Raw genomic sequence first — 23,988 nt, 5'->3', positions numbered from 1 at the left:
ATGGGGACCTCTGGCCACTTTCTAGAGCAGATGAAGAAGCAGAGGGTCCGTGAGCTCTGTGACCAGCTGGCAGTGAAGGTCAGGACCCACCGGGTACGAGCGGGTCTCCCGAGTGACTGGGAGTCAAGGGGGAATTCAATCCCAGTGCATGTGGACTTCAGACAGGTTGGGAAAATGCCCACCTTTTTTGTCTGAGCAGGAGTCATTTGGACTAGAGTTGGGCTGAGAGTGTAGCTGGTTGGTTAATCGTCACAGCAGCCTAATCAGAGCATTGGCTGGCCCGTAGCGGGACTCAATAAACATGGAATGAGTGAATGAATCAATGAATGAATGAATGAACAAGTGGGCCGCCATCAGCCAGGGAGTAGTTTTCTTCTTTTGGACTGCAGGTTCTGTGCTTAGGCCTATGCTGTTCGTTGTTTTTAACAACTTGAAGACATAAGCATATCCAGTGATCACATTTGCATATGACAGAGGATGATAGTAACTGTATCAGAGGACAGAATTAAAGTTGCCTGAAACCTTGGTAAACTGTCACTATAGATAATGGACTGATGCTTAGTGTGAGGCGGTTGTGTCATATGGACCCCAAAAATGCCATCTACCCCTGTTAAGACACTTTTGGTTGTCTGTCACAAGCAATGTAACTCAAACTGGCTTAAGCCAATAGAAGAAGAAAAGGGTGGATCAGAGATTTCACCTCAGCAGGACGGACCTGAGTGCTCATCTGGGGGCGTCGGGAGCCGTGTCTGCCAGTGCTTGGGTCTGCATTCCTCCGTGCTGGCTTCATCTTTAGGAAGTGGGGCCTTCAAAGCTCTAGCCTCACTCCTTCTTGTAGCTCAACCAAAGAGCCTCTCTTTCCTAAGAGTTCCAGCAGAAGTCCATGACTGAGTCTCCTTGGTGGCATGTGCATCTCTGAGCCAATCTCTACGGCCAGAAAAACAAGCGTGTGCTGATGGACCAGGCCAAAGTCACCACACAGGGTGGTGTGAGGGGTCCAGACTTACCAAATCAATTGAACTGAGCATGGGGAGGGCTGGTTCTCCAAAGGAAAATTGAGGTACTGAGTACCAATGGTGAAAGAAGAGAGAACAGCACCCCTCATGGGAGGTTAGCGGTGCTTAGCCTGGATCCTGTGTCAGCCCCAGAACTGCATCGCCGCCCAGGGTTCAGTGGGACACGTCCTCCACCCCACAGGGTTACCTCCAGGCTGGGACCCCATCACAGAGGCTCCTATCCTTCCCCTTCCTGACCTTTAAGCTGCCCCTGGGTTGATGGTGAAGCTGTGATTCAAACTCTCATCCATCTAGCTCCAAACTCGGGCTCCCTCCTTTCCCACGGGCTCTGGGTAGAAATGGGAATGGTGTCTCCACCTAACGGCCCCCAGTCAGGGACAGGAGGAGCGGCTCTGAAGATTCGTCCTAAGCCAGCTCTGTCAGCTGGAGAAGGCGGCTCCAGAACATGCTTCCCGCTTCCATGTCCCCGCACCTCCTGCAGGGTGTGAACTAGAAGCTGGACCTGGGAAGTTTCCTTGCTGCCAATGATAATGGCCTCGTATCCCAGGGGGAGGAGGAGGGAAAACTCTATCTCCCACTCAGTATTACCTAAGCAGTACATGTGGCTCCCTGTGTTTTTCAGCTTGCTGTTTGCAGAGAGAGTTCCAGAGGTGGTAGGAAGGCAGGAGTCAGGAGCCCACCAATCAGCTAATCTCACTGGACCTCACTTTCCCATCTGTAGATGGGGACAGTAAGAGCTAGTGCACTATAGAAGTGAGCTCACACCCGTGAAAGCACCTGTCTTTGAGGCGACTGTGGCTCCCAACGGGGACGAGAGTTCTGTGTGGGTGGGTGACTCCAGGAGTGGAGTGGGGAGCAGTCGAAGTTGGAGACATAGGGGGAAATGGGAATGCTCGGTGTGGAGGTTCCAGTGGAGGCTGCAGGAAGAAATGCGTTCTACAGGCAGGTGTGTGAGGAGACAAGATGAGGGACTCGGGTTTGGGTTGAGGGGTGGAGATGGGGAGAAGAGCTGTCTAGGAGGGAGATGGAGCCCGCAGAGAAGTGGGGAGGAGATGTGGGATGAATGAGAATCCCAGAGCATCTGTTGATGCAGTCCTCAGGCCACGTGTCCCACATTTACGCCGGGGCAGTTTCTCCAAGCGAGACAAGAGCAGTAATTCAATAACAGAAGCCACTGAGTCCACACAGGACAGCCCTTCTTCAGTCTCTTTCAGTCCTTCCAGTTGGTCCAAGAGATGGTCTGGATTTGGTCCTAGTGTGTCTCTAACACTCCTCTAATACTTGTTCATCTCCCTTTTTGCACAGAGAACAGCTCCTAGTCTAAGCGCTCAGGCAGGGTTTTGGCTAGAACTTTGTTGCAGTGTGTAGCTTTCACTGTCTGTTATTTGAACAGTAACCATCTTATGGCCCCGGGAGACTGGCTTTCCTTTTGTGGTAGAGATAGAAGTTTCATTTTTAAACATATTTACTTAAGTAAGAAAAGCTAGTTTAAAGAAAAAATAAGTTTTAAAAAAAAGGTGCAGGGGCTGGCCCTGTGGCCTAGTGGTTAAGTTTATCTGCGCTCCACTTCAGCAGCCCAGGTTCAGATCCTGTGCGCAGACCTACACCACTCATTGGCAACCATGCTGTGGCAGTGACCCACATACAAAATAGAGGAAGACTGGCATCTATGTTAGTTCAGGGCGAATCTTCCTCAGCAAAAAATATGGTGGAGATGGCACAAGAATGATTAAAGATCCAGAAACACTCTCACAGCAGGTCTGGGCAGCCTTTGCTTGGATATGGCAAAGAAAGGACCAAAGAGTGTGCTTGAGAGTTTCGGTCCAGTCCTGTTTGCTGACTCTGAAGCTGAATGTCAAAAACTCCTTCCATCGTCCTTCGCTATCCTATTGACCTACCAAAGCCACAGGACTTGCTCTTGCTCAAGCCCCTAACTGCATAATGTTTTCTCTCCCATCTCATTTGCTCTGGTGACCAATTTCCAGCCCAGCGCCCTAGAGCATCTGTAGCTCTTTGAGGTTACTGGTTCCGAGAATTTCACTGCAGAAACACAGCAGTGGGTGGCATCGCCTGCCCTGAGAACGACAAGGACACCACTTCCTGAACATGTCCGCGGCCCAGGCACTGCCTGTGAATTTCTAATGTGTTTCACGTTTGGTCCTCTCTATGACCCAACCACGTAGGTATTACCATGCTCATTTTTAAGGTGGGAAAACTGAAGGTCAGAGAGGTGTCTGCCTAGAGTCACACAGCCAGCACTCTGTGTGAGGGATTCAAACCCAGATCTGCAGCCACCCGTTCTCACGTTCTTTGCCTGGCAATGCATGGCCTCTGCCCGAGCAGAAGGTTCGCTCCCATGCAGAACCCCACCCTCCCACGTGAGGCCCAGCCAGGCTCCCCAGGAGTGTGTGGTTTACACGGGCAAGGGAACCTGGATGTGTGCATCACCCCTTAATAGCTGCTGCCGCTCGAAATTGACCTGTCCCCACTGGGGAAAGATTTTGCAATCTGATAAAGAAACTTATGTTTCCTTGAGCATAATTTAGCAGTTTCTATTCTTGTTCTACTTTCTGTGAAATTCACAGTGACTACATTTTCCCAAACAGAAATTCCTACGGTTGGTCTGACAAAGAATTTGGGGCCATTTCTGGGCAGGAGAGGCTGTCTCTGAGAGACATGGTGTGCATGTCAGAGGGCTGGCATCCCGGGACATTTGGGCAGTTTATGGGGACAACAGAGGAGAATTGTGAAACTGGGGCTGTCGCCAAAACCCTGTGACTTTAGAGGGTGGCTGCATGTCTCACACAAGGCCTTGGCCACAGGAAAAGCTTTTTGGTTTCCATCACCACACCTCTGCTCTCCAAGACCCCTCTCCACAGACCCCTTCTTTCTCCATCAGGCTCCCCTGCTCCCTTCTCCCTTCACCCTTTGAGGAAAAAGCTTGGTTTCTCGGAACCATCACAGCCCTGCCCCATCTTCTCCCCTGAAATCAGCTGGGTCATTGGTGGAAACTGAGGCTCACAGAGGTTGAGTGACTTGCCCAATGTCACATTAATAAGTACTGCAGTGCTGGCGTCAAGGCCAGTCTGATGTCCTCTCATAAAACCCCAGCCCTTTCCTCTCTGCACGAGGCTGCACCTCTGTGCTTGCTTCCCGGAGAGCACCCTTTACCCTTCCAAACCAAAGAGAAGTCTTTTATTAGACCGAATGGTGTGACAGCTAACCTGGAGCAAAATGCACTAAATTTTAACCATAGTCATGTAAAGATAATGAAATTGTGGATCATTTTCTCCCTTTATTTTAAATTTTTTTCACTGGAACTTTTATAAAGAAATAGACATTTTTTAATATCCCATATATGTAAATATTTTATATGTATGTGTGTTTATGCACACATATATTAAATCTGACATGGTATATCACGTGTAAACATACACACACATTCACATATTTTAAATTTGACATGACATTAAGCAAAATACAAACTGAGAATTTCAGTTAATGGGTCAATTCCTTTATATTTGGGGCAAACACTTTGACATCGAGGGGAATACTCCTCCTCAGCATCACTGTAGGCTGGGGTCAAGGCCTGGCCTCTGGAGGCTGCCTGCCCTGTGGTGTCATTCAGACCAAATTCCAAAATATGTTTTCCTGTCAAGACCTCACTGAAGAGCTTCCCAAGCAGATAGTTAAAACCTCAAAGGCACACAATTCCCCAGTGTGTGTTGTTCCCAGCAAGACCCCGCATCTCTGCCTGGCCTGACCCTGCCTAACCCCATTTCCTTGTAAACGCTCTCAGGGAGGAGGCTGCCCCGCCCTGTCCTGCCGCTGCGCCGGCAGCTCCTGGGGCACAGGCCTGCTGCTGCCCACTCCAAGCTCAGGAGGGGTCGGTCTTTTATAAAAGCACAGAAAAGACATTCTCCTGCAGAGTGGACCAGGAAACCTACGAGAAGGGAAGGTCACATATGAGGGGACACGTCACCTGGGACTTCAGAGCAGATCTCTGGGCAGGCAGGCCTCAAGGTCACTTCCTGCTGGGCAGCCCCGGGGTCACTGGGGAGGGAACACGTGCTTAATGCAATTAGAGACTGAAAGAGCAGAGGGGAGCAGGGGAACAGTCAGCATCCTGGTCAGGGAATTAAATCGTTAGCTTTGCTCATTGTCCCACTCTCCTGCAGAGTTCAGACGATGCTTTAATTTGACTCAAAGCAGTTTTTGAAAAACCCAGCCTTACTCTTGTTGAGCCCTTACTAGTGTCAGACTCCACGTTAGGACTTTTTACACACAGTATCTCAAATTATCTGGAGAAGTGGGCACAAGTATCTTGGTGTAGAAGTAGAAGCTCAGGGAGGGTACATGGACAGATTGCTGGGGTTTTAGCCAGGACCAGAGCCTGAGGCTGGAAGCCCAGCTCTTTCTCTGGCTCCACAGCTGGTGTGCGTGCCAGGCCCTGTGCTGGAGGCTGCGATCACAAGGCGAAGGAGGTGCGCTCACGGTCTGTTAGAGTAGCATCTCCCGGGGTAGAAGGAGCAATCTTTAAAAAAAAAAATTTAAGACAAAAAGAGAAATTTGTCTAACTTTGAACTTATACAGTCGGCCATCAGTATATTATGCATTTGAAGTGCTAAATAGAAATTTTGGTCAACAATGTAAACTTCTTATGAATTTTTAATTCTTTAGTGTCTCAAACAGTACCTGCAAGCAACACACCACAGTGCAGAGAGCTCTAAGCTGGAAGAAGCAGCCCTGAGTCAGGAATCTAGCTCTGCCACTGGTATGTGGTATGAGCTCAGCCATGTCATTCCCATCCCTAGGCCTCCGTTTCCTCAACTAGAAAATGAAGGGGGTGAATAGTCCAAGTGTTGCATGAGATAGAATGACACTCCTTACCAGGTGGTGAGTTCTAAGAGATGAGAAACAACAGCCCAGGAGAGTTTTAATTTGCAACTCTTTTTGACTAAAGTTGAGCATTTTTTCATACATTTCAGAGAAACTTTTATTTCCTTTTCAGTGAATGGCCTGATCGTATCCTTGGTCAATTCTCCCACTGGGTTGTTCATCCTTTTTTCATTGACTTCCAAGGACTGCTTTTAGGAAATTGTCATTTTCTCGCAGTTTTATACTTTGTCTGCTTTTGGTTTTTCTTTTGTTTTTATTTTGGGTCGTGCAAAAATCTTTTAATATAGTCACATTTATCAGTCTCCTATTTTATGGCTTTGAGGTTTGTGTCATATATTGAAGGGCTTTCTCAAGTCACAGGTTATAAAAGAAATTTATGGGTCCTTTTAGTACTTTTATGGCTTCATTTTGCTTCATTCTTTTTAGAGGCTGCATAGAGTTTCAGTGCATGAGTATGTCATAATTTACTTCACCAGTCTCCCATTATTGAGTATTTGGGTTGTTTCCAGTCTTTTCCTATTCAACGCAATGCCGCAGTGAATCCCCTCATACGTCGTACTTTTGTGCACATATGGAAGTGTATCTAAGGACGAATTCCGAAAAATGGAATTGCTAGATCAAAGAGAATGTGCATTTTAGCTTTTGAAACATACTGCCAAATGACTTTCCAAAGACATTGTCCTATATTCTTCCTTTTGAATGGCATATGGGAGCACCTTGCTAGCTCTTTTTCTTCAAATGGGAAATGTCTTCCTTTATTTTCTTCCCAAAATATTCACTGTGGAGAGGACGGACAAGCGGACATGCTGGAGTGCCCAGCATGGGATGGAGGCCTTGCTCTCAGCAGCCTGGGCTGGCGATCTGTTTATCTCATCCTGACTTCTGCTGAACACGTGCTGCCCTCAGAGTGACAGCCTCAAAAATGTAACATGTCTTTCAAAGATTTTAGCATGAGTTCTCTATTAGGCCACAAGAAATCGATGGCCCTTCTCCCTTAGCTGGGGTGCTGCATTCCTCTCTTTCTGGAGGAGAAAGTGAAGAGGTTTATCTTCACCAGACGAAAAAAAGATCCGTGCTTCCATATTTTGCCTATTAATTAACACCCTTCTTTATGGTGAATGATTGCTTTTTGTAAACATTTTAAGAGTAATTATTCTAAATACCTGAGGCCGTTGGGGTTTTGTCTCATTCCCTCCTCCCCCGTCTTCACTCTTTTTAGCAGAATTTCTCGCCTCATTACGTGATGTCTATTCTTGTTTGTTAAATTTGTTGAATAGCATTTCCATCTTCTCACTTCAAAGGCGGTCATTTTCTCTCTCTATTCTTTGTAGAGAGAACAGACCAAAGCAATGAGGTGTTTTTACAGCTGCACTGCCAGCTCCACGACCTTGATCAGATCGTCAGCCCCTAGAGGCCCTAAGCCGGTTCCCTTCTCTTCCCAGAGCCGGGGCAGTGAGGATGACGCCAACCTCACAGGGCTGCCCAAAACTGAGAGGAGAAGCATGAATGAGTGTCTAACTCAGGGCCTGCGCGTCACTCTGCTCAGGCTGCCGTCACAAAACACAGGCAGACCTCAGAGATATTGCGGGTTCGGTTCCAGACCACTGCACTAGAGTGAATATCGCAATAAAGTGAGTCACACAAATTTTTTGGTTTCCTGGTGCATAAAAAAATTATGTTTACACTATACTGTAGTCTATTAAGTGTGCTATAGCATTATGTCTAAAAAAGCAATGTATTTTGTTGCTAAAAACACTTTTTTGCTACAAAATGCTATCATCTGAGCCTTCTGTGAGTCATAATCTTTTTGCTGGTGGAGAGTCTGGCCACCATGTTGATGGCTGCTGACTGATCAGGGTGGTGGTTGCTGAAGGTTGGAGTGGCTGTGGCAATTTCTTAAAACAAGACAACAATGAAGTTTGCCACATCAATTGACCCCCTTTCACGAACGATTTCTCTGTAGCATGCGACGCTGTTTGATAGCATTTTACCCACAGTAGAACGTCTCTCAAAATTGGAGTCAATCCTCTCAAACCCTTCTGCTGCTTATCAACTAAGTGTATGTAATATTCTAAATCCTTTGTTGTCATTTCAACAATCTTCAAAGCATCTTCACCAGGAGTAATTCCATTTCAAGAAACCACTTTCAGGCCGGCCCTGTGGCATAGTGTTTAAGTGTGCGCGCTCTGCTGCTGGCGGCCGGGGTTTGGATCCCAGGCGTGCACCGATGCACTGCTTGTCAGGCCATGCTGTAGTGGTGTCCCATATAAAGTGGAAGAAGATGGGCATGGATGTTAGCCCAGGGCCAGTCTTCCTCAGCAAAAAAAAAAAAAAAGGAGGATTGTCATGAATGTTAGCTGAGGACTGATCTTCCTCACAACAACCAAAAAAAAAGAAACCACTTTCTTGGCTCATCCACAAGAAGCAATTCCTCATCTGTTAAAGTTTCATCATGAGATTGCAGCAATTCAGTCACATCTTCAGGCTCCACTTTTAATTCTAGTTCTCTTGCTATTTCCACCACATCTGCAGTTACTCCCTCCACTGAAGTCTTGAGCCCCTCAAAGTCATCCATGAGGGTTGGAATCAACTTCCACCTAACTCTTGTTAATGTTGATATTTTGACCTCTTTCCATGAATCGTGAATGTTCTTAATGGCATCTAAAATGGTGAATCCTTTCCAGAAGGTTTTCAACTTACTTTGCCCAGATCCATTAGAGGAATCACTATCCATGGCAGCTACAGCCTTATGAAATGTATTTCTTAAATAATAAGACTTGAAAATCGACATTACTCCTTGATCCACGGGCTACAGAATGGATGTTGTGTTAGCAGGCACGAAAACAACATTAATCTTGTTGTACATCTCCATCAGAGCTCTTGGGTGACCAGGTGCATTGTCAATGAGCAGTAATATTTTGAAAGGAATCTTTTCTTCTGAGCAGTAGATCTCAACAGTGGGCTTCAAATATTCAGTAAACCATCTTGTAAACAGATGTGCTGTCATCCAGGCTTTGTTGTTCCATTTATGGAGCACGGACAGAATACATTTAGCATTATTTTTAAGGGCCCTGGAATTTTCAGAATGGTAAATGAGCATTGGCGTCAGCTTAAAGTCACTGGCTGCGTCAGCCCCTAACGAGAGTCAGTCTGTCCTTTGAAGCTTTGAAGCCAGGCACTGACTTCTCCTCTCTAGCTGTGGAAGTCCTAGATGGCATCTTCTTCCAATAGAAAGCTGTTTTGTTACATTGAAAGTCTGTTATTTAGTGTAGCCGCCCTCATTAATGATCTTAGCTAGATCTTCTGGAGAACTTGCTGCAGCTTCTACATCAGCACTTGCTGCTTCACTTTGCACTTTTAAGTTATGGAGATGGCTTCTTTTCTTAAACCCCATGAGCCAACTTCTCTTACCTTCAAACTTTTCTTCTGCAGCTTCCTCACCTCTCTCAGCCTTCACAGAATTGAATAGAGTTGGGGCCTTACTCTGGATTAGGCTTTGGCTTAAGGGAATGTTGTGGCTGGTTTGATCTTCTATCCAGAACATTTAAACTTGCGCCATTTCAGCAATAAGGCTGTTTCACTTTATTATCATTCATGTGTTCACTGGAGTAGCACTTTTAATTTCCTTCAAGAACTCTTCCTTTGCATTCACAACTTGGCTAACCATTTGGTGCAAGAGGCCTAGCTTTCGGCCTATCTCAGCTTTTGACATGCCTCCCTCACTAAGCTTAATCATTTCAAGCTTTTGATTTAAAGTGAGAGACTTGAGATTCTTCCTTTCACTTGAACATTTAGAGGCCATTATAGGGTTATTAATTGGCCTAATTTCAATATTGTTGTGTCTTAGGGAATAGGGAGGCCCAGGGAAAGGGAGAGAGATGAGGGAATGGCTGGTTAGTGGAGCAGTCAGAACACACACATGTGTCTAAGTTCGCCATCTTATGTGGGCGCAGTTCGTGGCGCTCCAAAACAATTACCATAGTAACATCAAAGATCACTGATCACACACAAATGCATAAAGATACACACACCCCTATGTTCATTGCAGCATTATTTACAATAGCCAAGACTTGGAAGCAACCTAAGTGCCCATCAAGGGACGAGTGGATAAAGAAGATGTGGTATATGGGGCCGGCCCAGTGGCGCAAGCGGTTAAGTGTGCGAGCTCTGCTTCAGCAGCCCAGGGTTCACATGTTCAGATCCCGGGCGCGCACCGATGCACCACTTGTCAAGCCATGCTGTGGCGGCGCCCCATATAAAGTAGAGGAGGATGGGCATGGATGTTAGCCCAGGGCCAGTCTTCCTCAGCAAAAAGAGGAGGATTGGTATCGGATGTTAACTCAGGGCTAATCCTCCTCAAAAAAAAAAAAAAGAAGATGTGGTATATATATATATACAATGGAATACTACTCAGCCATAAGAAACGATGAAATCTAGCCATTTGTGACAACATGGATGGACACTGAGCGTACTATGTTAAGAGAAATAAGTCATAGGGAGAAAGTCAAATACCACATGAATTCACTCATAAGTAGAAGATAAAAACAATAACAACAAACACATAGAGACAGAGATTGGATTGGTGATTACCAGAGGGGAAGGGGGGAGGGAAGAGGGCGAAAGGGATGATTAGGCACGTGTGTGGTGATGGATTGTAATTAGTCTTTGGGTGGTGAACATGATATAATCTATGCAGAAATAGAAGTATAATGATGTACACGTGAAATTTATATAATGTTATAAACCAATGTTACTGCAATTAAAAAAAAAGATCGCTGATCACAGATCACCATAACAAATATAATAATAATGACAAAGTTTGAAATATTGTGAGAATTACTAAAATGCGACACAGAGACACGAAGTGAGCAAATGCTCTTGAAAAAGTGGCACCGACAGACTTGCTCGACACAGGGTCACCACAAACCTCCAATTTGTAAAAAGCACAATATCCGTGAAGTGTGATAAAATGAGGTGTGGCTGTACCACAGCCTGGAGGCTTTAACAACAGAAATTTATCATCTCTCGGCTCTGGAGGCTGGAAGTCCAAGACCAAGGTGCCGTCAGTGTTGGTTCCTGGTGAGGACTCTCTTCCTGGCTTGTAGATGACTGCCTCCTCGCTGGGTCCTTATGTGGTGGAGAGAGAGAGACAGCTCTGGTATCTCTTCCTCTTCTTATAAGGACACCAGTCCTGTTGGATTAGGGCCTCACCCTTATGACCTCATTTAGCCTTAATTACCTCCCTGAACGCCCACTGGGGGTTAGGGTTTCAACATACGAATTTGGGCAGGGGGTCACAATTCTATCCCTAACAGCTTGGGACACAGAATGCAGCCCAGAGGCCGAACATCATGAAGTCAGCGCTGCCCCCAGCAGAACAAAATCCGAAATCCCCATCATGGCCCCAGATCTGGCCCAACCGTGCTGCCAGCCGTGTGCTTCTCCCACCCTCCAGACACACAGCTTTCTCTCAGACTGGCCCGCAGACCCCACCCTCCCCTGCCTCAGGGCCCCACACATGTGCCTTCGCCTGCATACACTCTCCTCATCACAACCCCGACACGGTCTTCCTGACCCCCGAGGCAGGTCAGGCCCCTGGTCCCTACCCTCACGGCCCATGCACTTCCTTCTGGGCACCTCTCGTCCCGTGTGGGATGTCTTTCCACTGAGCTCTAAGTTCCCAGGCAGAGGCCTGCTGAGCTGTGTCGCAGCACCCTACCTGGCGCTCAGGCCGTGCTTGCCGACTGACCACCCGGGCTGTGCACACACGCTCACTGAAAGGTTTGCTTCTAGGACGGCAGAAGATGTAGTTCTTCCCTCCTTGCCTCAACCCGCTGGTTAACTGCTGGCTCCAGGGCTGGGAACCATCCTCCCTCAGGCTTTATCTCCCTTTATTTCTCCTCCCCCCTTCTTTATCTAGAATCACAGTCCTCCCTGCCCCCCTCCAGAGCCGGCCACGTGGCTCTCTCCTGGGTCTTTAGTGAGTGATTGTGCACGAGGCGGCCAGTTACTGAGTCTCGGCGTGGACACAGCTGAGCCCACGGTCAGGGAGAGAAGCTTGAATGCTGGAGGGAAAGGCCTGAACCCTGGGCAGGTGCCCTTGGACAAGTGAGCCGTCCTCAGTCAAGGCCGGGGAGGAAGAGCAGGCAGGCCATACACAGACCCAACAGGCCCACCCACCCCTCCCTCTGTTCATCCAGCCGTGTTTCCTGCCCGCTCTGCCCCGGACCCTGTGCTGGGTGCAGGGGCACTGTGCTGGCCACTGCCCGCCTTCACACCGCCGCCCAGCAAACCCTCTGCAAGCACTTGCTGTGTGCCGGGTGCTGTGGTGGGTGCTGGGACCCTAAAGGAGCTCTCACCAGGTGAGCTAATGTTATCCAAGCACCAAGGACTGTGATGGAGAAATAGACCATGCTTCAGAGCAAGGTAGGGCCAGGAGCAAGGAAGAACGGGGTGGGCAGGACCAGGAAGGCTTCCTGGAGGAGGTGACATGCGTGCTTAGCCCTGAGGCATGAGTAGAAGCTGGCTAAGTGGGAAAGTGCTCAAGTTCATTCTAGGCTGGAGAGCAGCATGTCCCAGGCCTAGTCTCTGTGGGCTCAGCCAGCTCTGCTTAGTAACCTGATCGTCGGGAGCCTGGAGAGGAGAGCCAAGATTAGAGCCGAGTCCCTCTGTGAGCGCACTGGATTCACTGGGCTGTGAGGGCTTTTCCCAACTCTCGCCCACCCTCTCCAGGCCTGGGAGGGAGAGAAAAACCCGGGGGCGGGGGGGGGGGGGACCGGAGGCCCACCCATCAGCACCACTGCCTACAGCACACCCACTGGTGGGGCTGAAGGCACACCCACACCCGCCCAGGTGAGGAGGAGCCTGGGGCCCAGGTAGGGGCTGGGGAAGGCAGGAGTTAACAATCCCGTGTCCTTGTCCCAATCCCTCCCGCTGCAGCAGGGAGACAGAAAACAAACAAACAAAAATACAGCCTCCGGTTACCTCAGATGCTGAGAGTGCTGGGGAGAAAGATGAGGCTGGAAAGGGAGATACAGAGGCCAGCCAGGCGTGGGGTCAGGGACTGTGGCACCGCAGTCAGGGGTGGGTTGCTAGGGACCACCTTTTTTGCTGCCAAATCCATTGTGACTTTGATAAAGTGAGCAGGGAAACCAGTCACAGCTGCAGTACCCGCCCGCTGGGCCTCTGTCTCCCACTAGCCTGAAAGGGAAAGGGTGCAGGGCTTCCTCCCTCCGCCTGGTCACATCATTCAGGCAGGCTCCCCCTCACTGTTCCGCCCAGCTGCCTGTTCCCTCTGTTGTTTCTCTGCTCCCAACTCATCGTCCGTTTTTACCTTGGGAAAAAAAAGATCCAAGCATGGAAATCTCTTAATACAAACCAGATGAGGGGCTCGTGAAATGTTTTTCTCCGCATCAATCACTCAGGTCCTTGCTGTGCTGAGAATTTGGTAAGCCCTCATCAGAGCTCCTACCAGGAATCCCTTCCTGACTCTCTGACGAGAGGAGACGCAGGGAAACAATGCCGCCTTCTGTGCGTTCAGAGAAGCACCTCTCTGAATGTGCTCACCCCAACTCCCACAGGGATTTGGGTAGGAGTTGGGGGTCAGCCTGTCCTGCTGGTGCTGGCAGGGAAGGCCGACCCTCTGCAGGGGGGAGAGCTGCAGCCCTGAGTTGGGCCTCCCTCCCACCAGGAGTCGTTGGGCCCCCGTGTTCCCCCCTTGGCCATGTGCAGTGCATGCCTGGGGGTCTCAAATGGGAAATGCTGGATCTGGAGTGGGGGCAAGCAGGACGAGGGACCTCTAGGAAGCCCCTCCCCAAATCAGGCTTAGGAAGGCAGGAACCATCAGGCACCCATGGGAGGCTGGTCCTGGGAAGGGGCCCTGTAGACCCTCCCTCCCCTCCCAAGGCAGAATTCACTGCACCCAGGCAGAGAGCTCAGCCCAGAAGCCAAGTAATGAATGGGCATGAAGGCACCTTGTGAACTGTTAACCAGCCATGACCAAGTCGTCACTGCCATCCACTGTCGGTTCAGCAAATCCGTGCCGATGCTTGCCTGGCCCAGCCCTGTGCAGCGCTCAACCACCCACCCAGCAGGCCCTCCTGACAGGTGGGGGAGGCAGATGTGAAAATAGGGACCCGGATGAGAATGTAGCATGACCGTGGCTGCAAGGAGGCTGGGAGGCATGGGTTGGGGGTGTCAGAGGAGGCCTTGACCCAGCCAGGGCCAGTTTGGGTGGCGTCCTGCCTGAGTAAGCCCAAAGGGAAAATAGCCCTGAGGAGAGCGAGGGGGTGTTCTGCGCAAAGTGATAGTAAGAGCACGGCAGACGATGGCACCTGAGGGTTGTGGTGCCAAGTGCAGCGGGAGCGCCAGGAGATGTCCCAGCAGTAGACCTTGGAGATGAGGCTGAGCTAGTGGGAGGAGGCTTCCCAGACCAAGGGCAGCAGGCCAGGAGCCCAGGGGCGTGATCGAGGGTAGGGCCAGTGCAGCTGGAGCTGGGGTGGGAACAGAGGCAGTGGGGAGCCCAGGGAGTGCAGGGCAGACCCCTGAGGGGCACCGCTGGGGCTGAGAGGCGTGAATTTGGGGCAGGAGAGGATCATCAGAGGCCTGAACCCTCCTCAAAAGCTTCTAGAACTGTGCTGTCCAATATGGTAGCCCCTAGCACATGTGGCTATTTAAATTTTTTTTGTTATTTTTTAAATTGAGATGTAATTCACACAACATAAAATTCACCGTTTTAAAGGGTACGTTTCAGTGTTTGTAGTATATTCATATTGCTGTGCAACCATCTCCACTACCTGATTCCAGAACATTTCCATCACTCCAAAAAGAAACCCTAGCAATCACTTCCAATTCCCCTTCCCTCCACTCTCTGGCAACCACCAATCTACTTTCTGTCTCTGTAGATTTGCCTATGCTGGACATTTCATATAAAATGGATTCATACAATGTGTTACCTTTTATACCTGCTTCTTTCACTTAGCATAATGTTTTCAAAGTTCATCCATGGCTACTTAAATTTAAATTAATTAAGTTTCAATGAAATTAAAAATTCAGTTCTTCAGCAGCACTGGTCACATTTCAGGTGCTCAATAGCCACACGTGGCTTTTAGCTTCCACGTGGGACAGCTCTCCGAACATTTCCATCATTGCAGACAGTTCTCTAGGGCAGTGCTGCTCCAGAGTGCCCTCCGTGGACAGTGAGGACAAGGAGCAGGGAGAGGGGACCGAGCAGGGCCATCATGCAGAGCTCCCTGCTGGGCCCGCCCCTGCCCCCCAGATAGGCACAGACTCACAGTCCCCTTCTCAGGTCTGTGAAGGACGTAATGGAATCCACCAACGATTTTTGCTATTTCAAAAACTGATGAAAATCATGCCTTGCCAAGGGATCAGCCTCCTAGGCCACCCCAGCACCGGGTGTCTGATTGCAGCTCAAGTTCTATCAGCCGGTATAGGGCTGCCTATCTGTAGCCATCAGAGGCTCCAACTGGCCGCTGTGTATGACTCTCAGTAATAGTGATGGGAAAACAAGTTGGCCATCACGACATAAACGCAGCTTGGGACACACGATCTTTTCAGGGGGAAGGAAAATAATCAAGACACTTGTGTGATTTCACCATCTAGAGGCAACCATTATTAGCATTCTTGTTGACAGCCTCAAGATTACGATTTTGAGGAGTGTGTGAGGGTACACATGTAGAAATATGCATACATGTTCCATATTTAAATGTACGTATAATTTATAATAATATATTGTGTTTAATTTTAAAAGATCAATTTAAATATACAATATTCCTTTCATCCTTGACAGTTTATTTTTATTTTGTGTATGTGTGTGTTTTATCGCGCTAACATTGGTTTATAACATTGTATGAATTTCAGGTGTACGTCCTTATACTTCTATTTCTGCATAGATTACATCATGTTCACCAACCAAATACTAATTACAGTCCATCATCACACACGTGCGCGTAATCATCCCTTTCGCCCTCCTCCCTCTCCCCTTCCCTGACAATTTATAATGATCCTTCTATAGAGAAATTTGGGGCATTTCTGGAGGCAGTGGCATACTTCTGTCACTACCCAGCAAAACCAGTTCCTATAAGCTCATATCCCTTTAGCCATTTTTGAAAGTTCAAGTGATGAGCACAGTGTAACAGTTAGAAATTTACAATTGTCTTGGTCTTTTGAAGAGAGATATCTTGGTCAAAAAACATGCTATTTTGAAAAGCATTTTATAATGGAAAAATCCTGACATTTGCAGAAGTAGACAGAACAGCGTAATGAGCTCCCGTGGACCCGCGTCCGGCTCCAGCCCGTTTCAGATAACCCCGTCCACACCCTTCTCCCCTCATTACTGCCGTGTCTTTCTTGTAAAGAACCTATAGCTGGATATCGTGTTTCATCTGAACGACAGTCTGCCTTTTCACTGAGAAGTTTATGGTTTCCGCTTGTCTCCTGGTTTTTCTATGCTTCTCGGTGAATCTTTTCTTTTTTCAAATAAAATTGTTATCTGTATGTCCCTCTTCAAGACCAGAACTTAACTGGCCCTCATGTCCCCAATGTCCCCGGACCCAAGCCCCATCGTGTTATCACGGACATTCTTCCTCTCTTTCCTTCTGGTCTTAACTAATCTGGAGAGAGCCAGGGTAGCACTCTCTACTTGAGAATCTGACCACCTCTTGACCATGCGTCCTGGGGCATCTCCCAGGTTGGTCTCTCCTCTGAGCTCTTCCTCCAGGACTATTTCCTACATGGGTCTTTGTGTGGCAGACCTTCTAGGGCCTTCTGTGTTTGAGAATGTCCTAGTCCTTCTCTCACACGTGGATGCCCGTTGGCTGAATGTAAAATTCAAGGTTCAAAGTTCAGTACTCAAAACTTCGGTACTACATTGGCTCCCAAAACCGTTACTCCCGGTCATCCTGCAGTTGATGCTGCTGTTGGAAAGTGAGGGGTCAGTCTGTGTCCGCTCCTTTGCCTTGTCATCTGTTCTCTCTGGAGACTGTTAGGCCGCTCTCTGTCTCTGACAGTCTTGAATCTCACTGTCATGTGTTGAGCTCTGGGTTCTTAGCTCTATGTGGTGTTCTGTGGGCCTTTTTGATCTGAGATCTTTCATCTTTCTTTAATTCTGGAAATCTCTCTCTCTTATTTCCTCTCCATTTTAATCCTTTCCTCCTACAGGCACTGTTGGTAGCCTATATTTTGAATATTAATAAAGTCTGATTTCTTGTTTTATAAGAATATATTCATAGAAGAAGGGCGGGCTTGTGAAAGAGAGGGCTGGGAATTATCGCTGTATCACAGCCACCTCCTTTATCTAAATAAACGAATGCTCCCAAGAGCCTGCCCCGCACCCGCCCTGTGCTGGCTCTCGGGGGAGTGTTCTCGTTACCGCTCACATCAGCCCCTCACGGTAGGTCCTACCTTGTGGATGAGGAGTCCCTGGCACCAGGAGGTGAAGGGCTTGTCCAAGGTCGCACAGCCGGCCCTGGGCAGCCATGGGGTGGCACCTCCATCCTCCTGGCGCCATCAGCAGAGCTCTTTTATTGGCAGGGCTCTGTCGGCATGGAAGTTCTCTGACTCCTCTGCTGAGAGCTCCTGGGTGTCACCCCAGTTCCCTCATGGCCCAAGGCAGAGGGACATGTGCACTGAGAACAGTGTCTCTCACCTGGAGCTCCCACAGGTCTGGGATGACGGCTGCCCTCTGGCCGGGTTACAGCTCACTTGGTGGAAGTCTCTAGCAGCAAGCTGGCTCTCTTGCATCCTTCTCCTTGGGCCCCTCCACCTCTCCTGTGTTTGTCATCCTGAATCAGTTTCTCCTTGTCTCACCCAACCTGGGCCCAGTGGTGTGCAGGTGGCCTCACAGAATGCTGCGGGTCACCCCGTGCTCCTGGCCATGCCAGCTCCGGTCCATCCAGCCTGGCAGGGGCAGCCCAAGCAGGGGCTGGGAGGCCCCCTCCATGTCTGCGGGTGCCCTGGGCAGAGACACATAACGTTGCCCTGCGCTGAGCAGTGCCGCCTTTCCCTGGTCCCTCTGCCAGAGCATCTGAGGCTACCTGCTGGGTTTGGCAGCTTCACTCCGTGTAGGCTTCAGCAAGTGAAGACACAAGGGCCACAAGACCACACATTTAACCTTTTTTTTTTTTAATGATAAACCCCTTTATTACATGAGCTAAGAGAGGAGGGAAGAGGACTTGCCTTTCCGGGCCTTGATTTTTCTCAGCTAGAACTCCAGCTCCTTGCCCTCTAGCACATAGCCATCTGCTCGGCCCCGCTGGACTGGTCTTGAGGCGATGCATGCAAGGAGCTTGCCCTGCTGGCACTGTTCTTACAGAAGACTGCTGATGTTGGCATTCTTTTTCCTTTCATCATATTTCTTCTGAATTTTCTTTGACGGTTTTTTGTTTAAAATCTCTTCCTCCTCAGGAGTCAGCTTGGCCCCCTTCTTGCGGCCCAGGGGCATTGCACAGTGGGACCCATACCACTGTCTGCACGGTGTGCTGTCAACACGCACGATGCAGGTCCTCACCAGGCTCTTGGTGCGGACCAGTTCGTTGCTGGACGCGTTGTAGACGACATCGATAATCCTAGTTTTGCGCGTACAACACTCGGAGCCCTGAGAGAAGGCCCCACGCCCAGCCCCAAGGCACGGCGCTTCTTGTTGCCTTCCCGCACGAGGACTGTGTGTACGCGGCAGGGCCGATCTGCGTGTTGGCGGCACGGCGGCCGGGCTCGTACTGCTGCTACTTGTGGTGGGCTTTCTCTTGCCCCTGGTCTTGCGGCGCTGGTGCCGGTTGTCCCGAGAGATGCCCGTCGCTCGGCACTGGCTGGAAAGAGCCACATTTAACCTTTCTAACGTGGAACGACCACTCCCTCCCCAGACTTTCGCTGTGCCAGGTGCAGGACTCGTGCAGGATGCGTTTGTAACTATGCCGTGTCACCGGGCACGTTACGTGCTCACACCCTCAGGCCTGTAAGTCTGGGTCGCAGATGTCAGCTCCCAGAGGCAACCATGTGGGCATCACAGGCAGGTGTTGTTACACACTGACTGGGAGCCTGCCGTGTGCTCCGCACAAGTCTGGGCACTGGGGTGACGGCAACCAGACAGACGGCGATCCCCGCCCTCGTGTCCTGGTTGGGGAAGATAGGCAGTTAATAAGGTTTCACTATGTCATGTCAATAAATAAAGATTCAAGAGGATAGTGTGTTATGGAAAAAAATAAAGCAAGCAAGGGCAACCTGGAGTGCTGGGGGGTGGGGGTTAGCGGTGGTAGTTTTAAATGAGAAGGAGACATTTGAGCAAAGTGAAGGAAGTGAGGGAGTTCACCAGGTGACCGTCTGGAGGAAGAGTGTTTCAGGCAGCGGGAACAGCTAGTGCAAAGATCCTGAGGTGGGAGGGGTGTCTTGTGCTGGAGGAGCCGCACAGACTATTGTGGCTGGAGGGGGGGGCGCGAGTGGTGGCAGATGAGATCAGAGGATATCAGGGTCCCAGATCACTCAGGAGCTCAGAAGGAGAGGGACCAGCCTATGACCATGCAGGCAGGCCACACCTGCACCCAGCAGTCCACACTCATGGTCCTTCCCACACCCCCTGCCTCCCCGCCCAGGGCCCAGAGCAAAGCCTGAGGAACAGCCTTACATGGAAAAAACATTTGCCTCCCGGTGCTTGTCAGCTGCTCCTGTTTACTTGTAGATTTTGAAAACAAAATGTGGACCGTGTTGCTCAGAGAAAAGAGGCTTGTAAGTGCTCTGTGGTGCCCGATTCGAGCAGGAGGCTGGGAGAGAGGGCCGCCCGTCTTGCTGGCAAGCCACAGTGCCCTGCCCAGGAGGTCCTGGGATGGTCAGTCGCAGACTATTTTCAGGAGGAAGCAGGAACTGTCTTTGGTTCCCCAGCCAAGGTTTTTGTTCTCTCTGTAAAGACCCAGTGAAGAGGGACAGGGAGTAGGGAGATGGCGCCGGCCCTGCTCACCATCAGCGTGGCCTGGGGGAGGTCAGCCCAATGGCTCAGTCCACAGTACTCAGTTTCCTCCTCGTCAGAACGGAGGCATAGAGCTAGCTGGCATGGTTGGTGGAAGGTCTGAACCCTGCCCCACAGAAGGGCCACAGCTGCAGAGTCTGACTCTGAGTCCGGACTTTCATCTCGGCTCCCCCAACCAGTGCACATCAGCCATGGGTGCTGTATCCCACGGCCCTCTTCCACAAAAAGGACAATGACGGTGTGGCTTTTGGGATGGAAGCTGGGAGCATGGTTTAAGAAAAGCTGGGCCCTGCCCCCATCCACCTTTACACCAGTGACCCGACTCTCGCACTTCACCTGGGAGGCAGGGGAATGGCGGCCCCGGCTTCCTGTTTGCCACCAGCAAAGCACACGTAAGCCGTGGCAGAGGGTCCATGTGTGCCCGTGGGCCACAGCGTCAGCTCCACCTGGGTGGATTCCAGGGCACCCCCAGCCCCTGCATCAGACCCTGTAGTCTCACAAGCTCCCCAGGTGAGTCTCGTGCACGTGAGGTTTGAGAAGCCCTTGCCTAGAGGGTGGGGAAGGTAAGGAGGGGCAGCCCCACTGGGGCCTTAAGCCCTGGTTGTGGCTGGAGTAGGGGTGCTGAGGGGGCTCTTCCTGCCCCCGAGGCACAGACAGGAGTGAGAGTTAACTGCCAAGAGGACCAGCTGTTATTACTCTATGAGCACAATTTTTAGTGATGCTGGTCAGGGAGGTGTCTTTGCTCTTGGCCAGGCCCATCCTCGCCACAAGCTCCATACTTAGGAAGTTTTGTGGACTCATTCTCACAAGAAGCCTGCAAGGAGGGAGTATAATACCCCCTGTACAGACAAAGGTGTGATATGCCCCAAGTCAAACAGCTAATGATAGGCGACAACAGAATCGCATCATCCTCCACCCATCCCTCCATCCCCACCCCCCGCCTATTCCCCCATCCCTCCACCCCCCCGCCTATTCCCCCATCCCTCCACCCCCAACTATTCCCCACATCCCTCCACCCCCCACCAATTCCCCCATCCCCCAACTATTCCCCGCATCCCTCCACCCCCCAACTATTCCCCCATCCCTCCACCCCCAACTATTCCCCACATCCCTCCACCCCCCACCAATTTCCCCATCCCCCAACTATTCCCCGCATCCCTCCACCCCCCACCAATTCCCCCATCCCTCCACCCCCCCACCTATTCTCCCATCCCTCCACCCTTCTCCTATTCCCCCCATCCTTCCACCCCTCCTACCTGCCCATTCATCACTCATTCATGCACCCATGCCTCCACCCCTCCTGTGATGTCCCAGTGACGAGACTGTGCCCTGAGGAGACACGGATAAGCAAATACATGACCCCGGCCTTCCCAGAGCCTGGAAGGCAAATACAAAGTAAGTCATTGCTGTAAAGTCACATTTTAGGCGGGATTTTTATTCTAAAGTGATTTCATAAGGCAAAAATCTTGCATGGTCCAAATTGCTCCTGAAAATCCCTCAGATTATCTATAAAATGCAGGAACGCACCTGAAGCCCCTCAGAGCCAATGTTTGCTCCAGTGCTGGGGAAAAAAAAAAAATCAGCTTGGGCTTGTGTTCAGGAGCCCTTGAGTACCAGAAAGTGCTTAGCCACCAAATTCTAGAAGCTCAGCTGGAGGCTATCACCCTGAACAAGGAGGCCCACTAAGGAGCCGGCAGATTCACATCCCCATCTCACATTTACTCCAGCGCATTAGTGAACATATCCTTGGTATTTAAATCACTTGTCTCTTGTTTTCCCCCAAACATGCGTAGTTGGCTGTTAGTGAGAATGCATCTCCACTGCGCAGCCAGGGGCTGCCTCAGGACTCATGCCCACGGCCAGCACTTTCCCGTTCATACCACACCAGACCAGCTAGATGGAAACAGGGCAGACATTTACCAATGCACACTTTATATATAGTAGAACTGAGGCCCAGAGAGGGGCAGCATAAAGGCTTGGGTGGGAGACCCATCATGGTTTCAACTGCCTGCATGTCAGTGCAGGATCTGAGGCTCTAATAACAGGAGCATAACATCTTCAGCAAAGGAGGTGATTATCCTGCTGTGCTCTGAGGCTTGCCCTGAGGACTCAATTCTGGGAACCATGGAGTAGAGGGAAGGAATCTATTGGATGGAGCAGGGCTAGAGGAGGCTTCCAGGATGGCAGAGGGTTGAGGAACACACATCTCAGAGGTGCTTCTGGGAACTGGGGTTGTGGCTTTGCCTGTCCCTGTCTTTGGAGCCTTTGTGAAGAATGGTTGGGTTTGTCCTGTGTGGTCCCAAGGGAGCATCTCGGGTTTAAATACATGATTTCCACCAGACGCAAGCAACTGTTTCATCTGGTATCAGCACAGATCTGGGAGCAACCAGCTCTGGGAGGAGCAGCCTGCTGCCCTGGTCTCGTGAAGGGGCTGGATGTTGCTTCCAGCAGGATGCCTTCTCCAGGGCTCCAGGGCACCCCCTCCCCTCCCCCCCCCAAGGCTTTTAGCCATGAGCGATGTTGCCTGACATCTGCTGCTGCGCCGAGCCCTCACGTGAGCCACACAAGCTGGGGAGGGCGATAGCTCCCCTGTGCCTGGGGCCAGTTCTAGATGCGTTATCGGCCTTGCTCTCTCCCTGCATCCTCTGGAGTCATGGAGTCATGGAAATTCGGCCCAGGTTGGCCATCCCTCCCAGCAGGCTGGTTCTGAGGTGGGTCTGTCCAACTCCCCGACCTGTGCTCTCTGCTACCTCCTAGTTGGGGTTCCCAGTACGTTACTTAACCTCCCCACACCTCAGTTTTCTCATGATAACATGGGATAGGGGTTCCGACTTTGTGGAGTTGTCTTGAAGCTTGGGTATAATGATCCACAGGGCATGGGAACTGCTCAATAAATGTCAGGTGTCATCATTATCACTATTATTACTATTTTGACACCTCCATGAACCCCATTTCATCACCAAAGACTAACCAGGGGACAGTGAAGAATGCTATCGTGCCCAGAAGAAGGGTGTCTGTAGAGCAGTCCCAGACTCTGGGCGGAGAAGGAGCCTCTAATCCTTGAGGGTCAGGGAGAGCCTGTGCAGCACCCCCCACCCTGCAGCGCCCCCACCTTGCAGCGCCCCCACCCTGCAGCACCCACCCTGCAGTGCCCCTCACCCTGCAGCACCCCCCCACAGCACCCCCACCTTGCAGCACCCTTCACCTTGCAGCGTCCCCACCCTGCAGCACCCCCACCCTGCAGCGCCCCCACCCTGCAGCACCCCCACCCTGCAGCGCCCCCACCCTGCAGCACCCCTACCCTGCAGCGCCCCCACCCTGCAGCACCCCCACCCTGCAGTGCCCCCACCCTGCAGAACCCACATACCCCCAGAGTGGGGACTCATGGATATGGAAGGATGCACTCCCCTAACTCCTGACTCCCTCTGTCACCGAATCAAGTGGGCTCACCTCCTGACGAGTTAAATAAGACTCTACACCAGTGGAAGTTGTCTCACAAAGTAAAGTGTATTTGCAGCAAATAGGAGGCCATGAGGAATCATTTCCAAAGTCATGGCTCCCCGAATAAAGGGAAGCAGGAACTTTTATTTCATGTGGGATATGAATATTCAAAAGGGAGATGTGCGTATTCATTTTCGCAGGCTCACTAGGAAAACATGTTTCCACATACACTGCAGGTTACGGTGATAAGGCCTAAGCTCCTCCTGGAGAGATCTTAGCATTAAAAATAAGGCAAAGGTCCTGGGTGTAGCTCTTGTGGTGAGGCTTGGTCTGGTTCAGGGTGGTTGGTGGTTGCATCTCCTTAACATAACAAAAGGGTAAAAAACAATTTGGAAAAACAGTTAGATGCTTCCAAACCCACCCTTGAGTTCCTCAGTGCACCTGATCGGTGACACCTCCCGCTCTGGATCTCTGGAGAGGCTGGCAGCCAGCCCAGCTTGTGGAAGGGTCTCGTGTGTGTGAATTCACTCCATTTTATGGAACAAACTTTCAAACTGGAGAGAGGTCATGTCTGGACTTTGCCATTAGAGCCTGCCTCCAGAGCAGAAAAGTGGGTGAAACCTGTTCACAGACAGAACGACAAACTCTGGAGGAAAT

The 23,988-nt window shown here is 50.4% G+C and overlaps 1 protein-coding gene and 1 pseudogene across 1 annotated transcript in view; one reads left to right on the top strand and one right to left on the bottom strand.

The window, feature by feature from the left end:
• Window positions 1-23,988, top strand: part of COL23A1 (collagen type XXIII alpha 1 chain) — a 319,908-nt gene that overhangs the window by 194,383 nt on the left and 101,537 nt on the right. The window lies entirely within an intron of this gene.
• Window positions 1-23,988, bottom strand: part of LOC131399732 (small ribosomal subunit protein eS8-like) — a 60,854-nt pseudogene that overhangs the window by 11,091 nt on the left and 25,775 nt on the right.

Source organism: Diceros bicornis, chromosome 1 (genome assembly GCF_020826845.1).
Source record: "Diceros bicornis minor isolate mBicDic1 chromosome 1, mDicBic1.mat.cur, whole genome shotgun sequence".
Classification (NCBI taxonomy): domain Eukaryota; kingdom Metazoa; phylum Chordata; class Mammalia; order Perissodactyla; family Rhinocerotidae; genus Diceros; species Diceros bicornis.
Note: the sequence above shows the minus strand (reverse complement) of the source record. Positions and strands in the feature narration are given on the sequence as shown.